The sequence below is a fragment of the Chiloscyllium punctatum genome, chromosome 49, assembly GCF_047496795.1.
Source record: "Chiloscyllium punctatum isolate Juve2018m chromosome 49, sChiPun1.3, whole genome shotgun sequence".
Taxonomy (NCBI): domain Eukaryota; kingdom Metazoa; phylum Chordata; class Chondrichthyes; order Orectolobiformes; family Hemiscylliidae; genus Chiloscyllium; species Chiloscyllium punctatum.
The window spans coordinates 59,489,526-59,501,718 of NC_092787.1; the positions used below are offsets into that span (position 1 = coordinate 59,489,526).

At 43.5% G+C, this 12,193-nt stretch overlaps 1 protein-coding gene across 2 annotated transcripts in view; it reads right to left on the reverse strand.

Moving 5' to 3' along the window:
• The window catches only part of whrna (whirlin a), a 225,643-nt gene that overhangs the window by 20,806 nt on the left and 192,644 nt on the right, over positions 1 to 12,193 (reverse strand). The gene's annotated exons all lie outside the window — the stretch shown is intronic.

Below are 12,193 nucleotides of genomic sequence, written 5' to 3' on the forward strand. Positions count from 1 at the left end.
AGTTTGTTGATGTGGAGCTGCATGATTGAGTTGTTGATGGTATTATCATTTGTAATCACCACAGCCCCTTGACAAGTATACAAGGATGGTTGTTCCTTAACCATTATTGTATCTAGCACAAATTAAACCTCTGCCAGTTACTGCCGCTTTGCCTGTCTTAGTTACTTAGTTTAACATTGCCTGTTCATGAATGAGGAAACGGTTATATTAATTACAGGAAATCTAGAATATTGATTCAGTCTGCTTGCAGCCTGAGAAACAAATGATGACCATTCTTTACAATAAAAAAACTTATTTCACACTGACATATTTTGTTATAAGATGTATGATCCAAATATATAATATTTTCGTGTGATTGACTGAATAGAAGTATATCATGAACTTTTCCAAAGAACACTTTATAATAAAAGAAACACTGCCTGCAGACACAATTCTACATTTTGCAAGAAATTTGCTGCTTGTGTGAAGAGACCGAGTCTGCAACACTTACAGAGGGAGGACACATGACCCAGTTTGTCGGTGAAAAAGGATATTGGATTTAAACAGAGAGTCAGAGATATCTGTGGCTATAGCCTTTGGCCACTTTCTCTGAAAGCCCTCCCATCAAAGTTTTTGCGAGTTATCAAGTCACTGGAAAACCTCCAGTGTTTGGGGTGTTTGTAAACAAAGAGTTTGGAATCTACCACCATTGTCTCCAGAAATGTGAATTCAACCAGCCAGAAGTCATTCAGGAAGAAATGTCAGTGCCAATAGTTTGTTTAGAAAGTGATTTTGGCTGGAGACCAGCAATTGGAACAACTGTAAATAATTATTTTTCTGAATATAAATTCAATATATGTCGTGTGTAAGTGTGTGCGGTTTGCAACTTAAATATTTACACAGCCACATCTTTGCTTGAGTAAATTTTGTTTGCAATAAACTTGTTCTTCATTTGTTCATGAGGCTGATATTGAGCTACATGAACTGTGACATAACTGGCAATATTTCCTCCCTTTTAAAACTCCGATTTTGTTAAGACCAAGTGAGGATTGGGACAAAGATAGGAATTGATTTACTCTTCCCCAACTTAATTGTAATAATAGTATCACACTTCTGAAGAGTTCAATGGAATAAACTCTTTCCAGGTATCTCAACTGGCAACCAGGTGTTATAATAAACCACTAAAAACATTTTTAATACTGGTTACAGAATTTCTTTCAGTAAACAATAGTATAAGTGCAAATTGCTGGTTTTCCCAGAACACAAGTTTTGATAAAGAGAACCAGTAATATCTTAGCTATTAACTGGGAAACTCTCCTGTTTCGTCAGTGAATTGTCCAGCTAATCATTCACCATATGAACAAAGACATTTTGGATTAAATGATTTCATGAGTTGTTAGTCATAATACTAAGTAATGTTTCAGCAAAAGAGCTCTTCTGGAGGACATAGGATATTACACACAGGATATTCCATCCTATATTATGGTGAGTGAAGGGTTGATTGGACAGGATTTATAACACAAGTAGAGTGTCATAATGAAAAGTCAAATGACTGTGGAAATTATTAATGTGATTCAAAGTCCCTGAAAGTGATTTAAAATGCGCAAAAAGCAGCTCAGGAGACCATGAAATTGAAATTAATTACCATTGACAATTAGGGATAATGAAATATGAGAAAGCTGCAACAAAGCTGACTTGCTTTGTATGTCATCCCTTCCAACTTAATTACATTATCTTCAAACTTGGACAAATAATACACCAATATCATATGCCAGGATTTCAGGATTCTTTTTGTCATTAAGAGTCATAGAATCATACAGCATGGAAACAGACCCTTTGGTCTAACCAGTCCATGCCGAACATATTCCCAAATTAAACTATTCCCACCTGCGTGCTCCTGGCCCATATCCCACCAAACCGTTCCTATTCATGTACATACTTAAGTGTTTTTAAAACATTGCAACTGAGCCCACATCCACCACTTCCTCAGGAAGCTCATTCCACAAGCCTACCACCCTCCACGTAAACTTATTGCCCCCATGTCTTTTTTAAATCTCTCTCCTCTCACCTTGAAAATATGCCCCTAGTCTTGAAATCTCCCATCCTAGGGGATGACACCTACCATTAACCCTGTCTATACCCCTCATTATTTTATAAACCTCTGTAAGGTCACCTCTCAACATCCTACACTCCAGTGAAAAATGTCCCAATCTACTTAGCCTTTTTTTATCATTCAAACCTTCTATATTTGTCAACATTCTGGTAAATCTCTTGTGAATCCTCTTCAGCTTAAAAGTAGCCTTCCTCGAACAGGGCAACCAGAACTGAACACAACACTCTAGAAAAGGCCTCACTACTGTCCTGTAGAATCTCCCCATTACTTCCCAGCTCCTATCCTCAAAGAACTGAGCAATGAAGGCAAGCATGCTAAACGCCTTCTTAGTCACCCAGTCTACAAATGATGCAAACTTCAAATAATAATGCACCTAAACTCCTATGTGCCTCTGAGCTACAACACTACCCAAGGCCCTACCATTATTGTATAAGCCCTACCCTTGTTTATTTTACCAAAATGCTGTACCATGCATTTATCCAGATTGACCTCCACCTGCCATTTTTCAGCCCATTGACCCATTTGATCATGATCCCTTTGTAATCTTAGAAAATAATTTCCACTGGCTACTATGCCACCAATTTTAGTGTCATCTCAAGCTTACTAACCATGTCTTCTATATCCTCATCCAAATCATTTACATAAATGACGAACAAGAGGACCCAGAACCGATCCCTGCGACAGGCCTCCAGTCAAAAAAGCAACCTTCTACCACCATGCTCTGTCTTCTGCTGTAATTAACGCCCAGGAAATTGCTTGTGTCATTTATAGTAGAGTGCTGATTCCCATGCTCAAGCAAGGGAAACCTGGAACTTCATCCTCATTGTCAATCAGAAGGCTCAGTGGTAGAAGCTCACACAGATTCATGCATTAATCTTCAGGTACAATCCGAGAGTGAGAAATATAGTGGACAGGACTTTGGAAACAGGAAGCAGGGCAAGGTGTTTGGAGATAAGGGGAGGATGGTGTGATGGAAATACATCTGGGTTTCGGATGTATGAGGGTTTCCTGGATGTCAGAGTCGGGTGTGAGGCAGGAGATCTTTAGATCATGAGTGGTGGTCATTCAATGTTGAGAAGCTGAGTTTTCCAACCGTAGTGCTTTGCATTTGGTTACCAAGAGTTAATGAGTACTGGTGTCATCTGTCTTGACCACAAACCAAATTTGTAAGGAGGAAATCGTATCTCACTAACTTGATTGACTTTTTGCAGACGGGACAAGGAGGATTGCGGAAGGCAGTGTGGTGAACATTGACTATATGGACTTCAGCAAGACGTTCAACAATGTTCCGCACTGTAGTTGGTTAGCAAGGTTAGATCACATGGAATCCAGGGAGAGCTAGCCAATTGGATACAAAGTTGGCTTGTAGGTAGGAACCAGAGGGTGGTAGTGGAGGGTTGCAGTTCGGATGAGAGGCCTATAACCAGCAGTAAGCCACAAGGATTGGTGCTGCATCCACTGCTTTTATATAAATGTTATTTATATAAATGGCCTGGATGTGAACATAGGAGGAATGGTTAGTAGGTTTGCACTGAACTTGGTGGTGTAGTGGACAGGGAAGAAGGTTAACTCAAAGTACAATAGGATCTTGATTAGATGGACCGATGCACTGAGGAGTGACAGATGGAGTTCAATTGAGATAAATGTGAGGTGCTGCATTATGGAAAGACAAATCAAGGCAGGAATCATAAACTTAATGGGAAGGCCCTGGGGAGTGTTGCTGAACAAAGAAACCCTTGCGGTTCACACTTCCTTGAAAGTGGAGACACAGGCAGATAAGGTAGTGAAGATGGTATTTGGTATTCTTGCCTTTATTGGTCAATGCTGTGAATATAGGAGTTGTAGCTGTACAGGACATTGGTTAGGCCAATTCATGAGAGCCATGAGTTGGGTGAATAGCCAAGGTCTTTTTCCCAGGGGAGGGGAATGCAAAACTAGAAGGCATAGGTTTAAGGTGAGAGGGAAAAGATATAAAAGGGACCTAAGGAGCAACATTTTCATGCAGAGGGTGGTGCATGTAAGAAATGAGCTGCCAGAGACAGTGGTGGAGGCTGGTATAGCTACAACATTTAAAAGTGATCTGGATGGGTACCTGAATAGGAAGGGCTTAGAGGGATTTGAATCAAGATTCGAGTAGTGCTGGAAAAGCACAGCAGATCAGGCAGCATCTGAGGAGCAGGAAAATCAGTGTTTTGGGCAAAGGCCTGATGAAGGGCTTTTGCCTGACACGTCGATTTTCCTGCTCCTCAAATGCTGTCCGACCTGCTGTGCTTTTCCAGCACCACTTGAATCTTGACTCTAATCTCCAGCATCTGCAGTACCCACTTCTGCCTTAGAGGGATACAGGCCAAATACTGGCAAATGCAACTCGATTAATTTAGGATATCTTGTTGGCATGGTCTGTTTCCTTGCTATACAACTTCATGACTCTATACAAACAGACATTAGGCCATTTATTTCCATTTAATGCCTGCTTCTGATGGGGATAATGGAGACCTCTTTATGACTGATACTGTCTGGCAGTATCCTCCGTAGAATCGTGCAGGTACAGCATGACTCCAATTTGGATGCAAGGCGGCACTGATTGTTCTGAAATCCCAGTTGCAATGGAGTTGAACTGCTATCTCAAATGTTCTTATGTTTTACAGATTCTGACATGTTTGTGCTAATTTGTCCCTTGGATGACACAACAAGAATTCTGTTGCAAGGACAATTTTGTTGGTCATTTCCAGCCTACAGACAGAACATCTTTCTGTTTTGGTAAGCCCTGTTTACTTACTTCCCCAAGGAGAAAGTGAGGACTGCAGATGCTGGAGATCAGAGCTGAAAAAGTTTTGCTGGAAAAGCGCAGCAGGTCAGGCAGCATCCAAGGAGCAGGAGAATCGATGTTTCAGGCATGACCCCTTCTTCAGGAATGAGGAGGGTGTGCCAAGCAGGCTAAGATAAAAGGTAGGGAGCAGGGGCATTGGAAATGAGATAGGTGGAAGGAGGTTAAGGTGAGGGTGATAAGTCAGAGTGGGGGTGGGGGCGGAGAGGTCAGGAAGAAGATTGCAGGTTAGGAAGGTGGTGCTGCATTCGAGGGTTCGGACTGAGACAAGGTGGGGGAGGGGAAATGAGGAAACTGGAGAAATCTGAGTTCATCCCTTGTGGTTGGAGGGTTCCTAGGCAGAAGATGAGGCGCTCTTCCTCCAGCCTTCATGCTGCTATGGTCTGGCAATGGACGAGTCCAAGGACCTGTATGTCCTTGGTGGAGTGGGAGGGGGAGTTGAAGTGTTGAGCCACGGGGTGGTTGGGTTGGTTGGTGCAGGTGTCCCAGGGGTGTTCTCTGAAACATTCCACAAGTAGGCGGCCTGTCTCCCCAATATCGAGGAGGCCACAATCGGGTGCAACGGATGCAGTAAATGATGTTTGTGGAGGTGCAGGTGAATTTGTGGCGGAAATGGAAGGATCCTTTAGGGCCTTGGAGGGAAGTAAGGGGGGAGGTGTGGGTGCAAATTTTGCATTTCTTGCGGTTGCAGGGGAAGGTGCCAGGAGTGGAGGTTGGGTTGGTGGGGGGTGTGGACCTGACAAGGGAGTCACGGAGGGAGTGGCCTTTTCAGAACGCTGATAGGGGAGGGGAGGGAAATATATCCGTGGTGGTGGGGTCCGTTTGGAGGTGGCGGAAATGACGACGGATGATACGATGTATATGGAGGTTGGTGGGGTGGTAGGTGAGGACCAGTGGGGTTCTGTCCTGGTGGCAGTTGGAGGGGCGGGGCTCAAGGGCGGAGGAGCGGGAAATGGAGGAGATGCGGTGGAGAGCATCGTCGATCACATCTGGGGGGAAATTGTGGTCTGTGAAGAAGGAGGCCATCTGGGTTGTTCGGTATTGGAACTGGTCCTCCTGGGAACAGATGCGGCAGGGACGAAGGAATTGGGAATATGGGATGGCGTTTTTACAGGCGGCAGGGTGGGAGGAGGTGTAGTCTAGGTAGCTGCGGGAGTCGGTCGGTTTATTGTAAATGTCCATGTTGATTCGGTCGCCCGAGATAGAAATGGAGAGATCTAGGAAGGGGAGGGAGGAGTCTGAGACAGTCCAGGTAAATTTGAGGTCGGGGTGGAAGGTGTTAGTAAAGTGGATGAACTGTTCAACCTCCTCGTGGAAGCACGAGGCAGCGCCGATACAGTCATCAATGTGGCGGAGGAAAAGGTGGGGGGGTGGTGCCAGTGTAGCTGCGGAAGATGGACTGTTCCACATATCCTACAAAGAGGCAGGCATAGCTGGGGCCCATGCGGGTGCCCATGGCTACTCCTTTGGTTTGGAGGAAGTGGGAGGATTGGAAACAGAAGTTGTTCAGAGTGAGGACCAGTTCAGTCAGTCGAAGGAGGGTGTTGGTGGAAGGGTACTGGTTGGTACGGCGGGAAAGGAAGAAGCGGAGGGCTTTGAGTCCTTCGTGATGGGGGATGGAGGTGTACAGGGACTGGATGTCCATGGTGAAGATTAAGGCGTTGGGGGCTGGGGAAGCGAAAATTATGGAGGAGGTGGAGGGCGTGGGTGGTGTCCCAAATGTAGGTGGGGAGTTCTTGGACTAAGGGGTACAGGACCGTGTCGAGGTATGCAGAGGTGAGTTCGGTGGGGCAGGAGCAGGCTGAGACAATGGGTCGGCCGGGGCAGTCAGGTTTGTGGATTTTGGGCAGGAGGTAGAAACGGGCGGTGTGGGGTTGTGGGATGATGAGGGTGGAGGTGGTGGATGGGAGATCCCCTGAGGTGATGAGGTTATGGATGGTCTGGGAGATGATGGTTTGGTGGTGGGAGGTGGGGTCATGGTCAAGGGGGCAGTAGGAGGAGGTATCCGCGTATCGGGTGCAGCGGATGCAGCAAATGATGTGTGTGAAGGTGCAGGTGAATTTGTGGCTGATATGGAAGGAACCCTTGGGGCCTTGGAGGGAAGTAATGGGGGAGGTGTGGGCGCAAGTTTTGCATTTCTTGCAGTTGCAGGGGAAGGTGCCGGGAGTGGAGGTTGGGTTGGTGGGGGGTATGGACCTGACGAGGGTTCCCAAGACAACACACCACTGTTTAATATAGCCTACCTATCATTTATCATATTGCAATCTATTCACTGTACTGTAATCCAGCACTTCAAGTAACTTCAAATTACTTTCCTTTATATCAAACTTTAACTATTAAAGCATCATTAGCATTATACTTTTTAGGCTTTTTGGACAGTTAGCCTGAATTTTATTAAATTTAGATTTTTTTACACATCATTGAAATGTCACAATATATCTTGGATTTTATGCTTCATATGCCATCATCAAAAGCCATGTTTTTGACTTTTGAATGTTCACATATACATTGCTGTCAATTAGCTTGTCATGCCCAAGTTAAGAATGTTAGTGAACAGTAACTGTTCTCCTATTCAGGCAGGGCACATGACTAGGCACAAGGCTTTCTCAGAAGTATATACAAGGACACAAATTAATGTTGGTTATTCTTGTGCACGTTTATTGTCAGATTGGATTGCAGAGTTCCCACGATGAAGGGAGTTTATAACAGGCCCTCTTCTCATCAACATTCATCTTCTACTGCTGCTGTCAAATGCTTGGAGAAGGTTGACAAAACACAATCTTTTCAATTGAATCTAATTCCACCCTTATGTGGGAGAGTGAGTGAGTGAATACAATGACAATACTTTGTGCGAAGTTCTGTGGAAGCCAAATCTGGAGAATGGAAGTTAATTCTTCAGAGTTAGAGCAGTGTTGATGTCACCTGTGGATACTAAGATTTCAGAATGCATACAAACCCTTACTCGATACAATTACTGACCAGATTTAAGAAAATGCAGCTCCCATTATTGTCAATAACTAACACAGCAATTGCTGAAGGAGCTCAGCAGGTCTGGCAGCATCTGTAGAGCAGGAAACAAAGTAAACATTTCGAGTTTGGTGACCCTTTGTCCAAACTGGAAATAGTTGGGAAAGGATGGTATTTATGCTGAAGGTAGGGTGGGCATCGAAGAGAGTACATGGAGACAGAGCCCAGATAGGTACACACAGAGACTGTTGTGATGATAAGCTGAGTGCGAGACAAATGCTGGGTAGTGTGTTAATAAGAAGTGTAAAAGGTTGAAAATGGGTTGGCTGTGCTGGGAGCAGCCCATAGAAAACAGGATCTAGCGTTGTGTGGGGATGGTAACAGACCGAGGATGGGGGAATGGGTACTTACATTCTGAAACTGTTAAACTCAATGTTGGGTCCTGAAGGCTGGAAGGTGAGGTGCTGTTCCTTGTATTGAGCCTGACTGGAGCACTGCAGCAGGCTTGAGACAGAAATGTTGTCATGGGAACATGGTGGTGTATTGACGTGGCAGGCAATCAAAAGCTTGGGGCCATTATTACAGACAGAGCGTGGGTGTTCAGCAAATCAGTCACCCAGTCTTCATTTTGTTTCTCCAGTGGAGAGGAGACTACATTGTGAGCAGCAAATACAGTACACTAGACTGAGTGAAGTGCAGCTAAATCACTGCTTCACATGGAGGGTGTGAGTGGGGCCCTTGGATGTTGAGGATTGAGGAAGTAAATGGGCAGGAGTTACACATTCTGTGATTATAGGGGAAGGTACCATGGGTGTGTGGAGATGTCGGGACTGGTGAAGGAGAGGGCCAGGGTGTCCTGGAGGGAATAGTCCCTGTGACAGGCTGACAAGGGAGGGCAGTATGTGTCTGGTGGTGGTATCCTGTTGGAGGTGTGGAAATAGTAGCTTATGATCCTTTGCACACAAGGCTGGTGGCTGGTGGCTGGCAAGTGAGGACCAGGAGGATCCTATCGGTTTGGTGGGAGGAGATGCAAAGAGTGAGAGTGGAAGTGTGGAAAATGGGTCGGATACGGCTGAAGTGGGGAATCCCTATCTGAGGAATAAAGTGGATGTTTCTGAGATACCCCTGTGGGCTGAACTTGAAATGGTAACTCTGCTTTGTCTCCACAGATGCTGCCAAACCCACTGAGCTTCTATAATACTTTCTGTTTTTGTTTCAGATTTCCAGCTTTGCTGCTTTTAGTTGCTAATCTGTTATGGTCAGTTGATGTAAATGTTATGTTCTAACAAACTGAAACATGATCTTCTCACTCCAGATAACTCTCTCTTTTCTTTCTAAAGCAGTGTTGGGGTTCAGTTCCAAGAACAAAAATTGGGCTTTGCCATTTCACCTCAGTGTGTATTATTCAGTTTTACAGGCAAGGACAAATAAGAATTGAGATATGAAGAACAGGTTTTGTTGGATTGTGACCAAGTCCACAAACATGGGACTAACCTCCAATTCTTAACTCAATGACATTTGAGGTTAGCCAACTACATTTAACTAATTCTGGACAGATCGGTGACCAAATCAATGGCGTTCTTCACCTTGAAGGTTAAACCATTCCCGAGACAAATTCGCTGATTTATTGAGGAACAAATTATTTTCTTTTTATTACAGCACTCCTTTGTTAGATCATTGCAGTTTGTGAAACGTTATAATGGGCAATTTTAATTTCAGAAGCTCAAGGCAATTCAATATACTAACCATATAAAAAGATGCACCTAAAAAAAGGGGAGAAAAATCAATGTGAATAGAGGAATCTATTTTCTGTTGCCCCAGGGAATCATCTAATGATGCTTTATCGCTACATTCAGTGCACCGAGGTCAAATAAATAGATACCTCCTCAGTCATACACACAACAACAAGAAGCACAACTTCTTCCACCTTCCTGAAACCATATACACATTGAACACTGCAGCTGCTTACGTACCTAACTGTTTTGCAAGTGTTGTATGTATAATGCATTCATCTCACAACTAAGTGTCTCCAAATTACCTCATAAGCACTTGAATGCTTAATGTATTCATCTAAGATTCATCTCTTCACAATTTTAGTGCAGTCATTAACACATTTGAAATAAATGAATCTATGCTTTTAATAAAAGAGCAGATGTGTTAAATGTTTCTATGTTCCACAGCGTAATACCAGCGTGGTCATGCTCAGTAAAGGCGTTTCATATTTAACAGGGACCAGGCCCATATGGAAACTTTTCAAAATGCATGTTTTAAAATTGATAACTGGTAAACTTTAAAATGGCTGCCATGATTCAAATGACTTTCATTTGTTCAAAACAGGTCACCTGAAACCTTCTAGAAAGTTCCAAATTGAATCTTACTGACAGGGGCCTTCCCTTGAATGGACACACTCAGATGGAATCTGTCTGTGGAACTTACATTTGTTAATATCTGGAATTTTATCCAACACAAAGCCAGACTCCATGACTCTTAATTAGCATCCTAGCAATGGGGACAGGGCAGGAACAAACTCACCTTGAGTAACTGTGAAGAATTCTCCATTATCTCCACCGTTAAGCAATGGCTTTCAGTTAAGATCTTCTGAGTAGACAATACCAGTATTGATCATGTGATTTAAATTAGCTGGTTATAATTACTTTTGATGTCGGGACCAGAAAGGACAGTTGGCGAGACAGTTGAAGGCTGCAAGAATTTCAGCAGCAACAAAGCTGAACCATCTTTCTACTTATAAAAACAAAGGCAAGAAAGTTTTTATAAAGTCTCTCAGCCTAATTCCAGACTTCAAGTCCATCTGTAAAGAAATTGGACCCCTTTATATACAAAAGCCACAAATATATAAATTCATGATCTGCAATTTTTTTCTTCATTTGGGGGATGTGGGCATCGCCTGGCTGGCCAGCATTTATTGCCCGGCCATAGTTTCTCTTGAGAAGGTGGTGATGAGCTCCTTCTCGAACTGTTGCTGTCCACCTGCTGTAGATTGACCCACAATGCCTTTAGGGAGGGAACTCCAGGATTTTGACCCAGCAACAGTGAAGGAACGGAGATATATGTCCAAGTCAGGATGGTGGGTAGCTTGGAGGGGAACTTGAAGGTGGTAGTGTTCCCATCTATCTGCTGCCCCTGTCCTTCTGGATAGAAGTGGTTGTGGGTTTGGAAGGTGCTGTCTGAGGATGCTTGGATAATTTATTCATAAATTTCTTAATGCTGGGCATCAATTTCTTCAAAGGAATCCTACAGAAATCTTCTAGCTATCAGAAGTCATCTGAACTACAATTCAAGATTAGAAACATTTTTTTTAGCAGAGTATTTAACTTAAGTAAATTAAATACATGGACCGTAATCTATTCTTTTGTGTTGACCCTTGTAGCATGCACTATATTTTTTAACCTTATCTTTCTTGAATGTATAGTAAGTGACTGACATGGTATTTAGATTTCTTCGGTGACTGTGTGAATAAATAATCCTCTTTATCTGAATCCATGAAACTGCTGCTATTGTTTAAATTGACCATATAGTCTTAGGAGCATGAAACACGTATTTCTACCTTCCTATTCAACTGCTGATTGCAAATAGTATAGAAAAGGAATTGTGGCTTTCTGTTCATTGCTTCTCTCTAGTTACCAAAAGGACGTCCCTCTGTTAAAGTTACAGGAATTACAACTGAGAGATATTGCAGTGTTAGGTCTTACACAAATGCATATATTCCTAAATTTATAATAAATATAAACAAAAAGTGCTTGAAATACTTAGGAGACCTGGCAATACCGAAGCAGAATTAAAATGTCAAGTTGATTGTGACACTTTCATAGAATAGAATCCCTAAAGTGTGGAAACAGGCCCTTCGGCCCAGCAAGGCAAAGTGAGGACTGCAGATGTTGGAAACCAGAGTTTAGATCAGAGTGGTGCTGGAAAAGCACAGCAGGTCAGGCAACATCCGAGGAGCAGGAAAATCGATGTTTCGGACAAAAGCCCTTCATCAGGAATAGAGGCAGAAGTCCACACCAACCCTCTGAAGAGTAACCCACCCAGATCCATTCCCCCTAGCCTATATTTACCCCTGACTAATACTGTACACCTAACCTACACATCCCTGAAGACTATGGGACAATTTAAGCATGGCCAATTCACCTAAACCAGCACATCTTTGGACTATGGGAGGAAAGCCACACAGACATGGGGAGAATGTGCAAACTTCACATAGACAGTCACCCGAGGCTCGAATCGAACCTGGGTCCCTGGTGCTGTGAGGTAGCAGTGCTAACCACTGAGTCACTGTGCCGCCCACT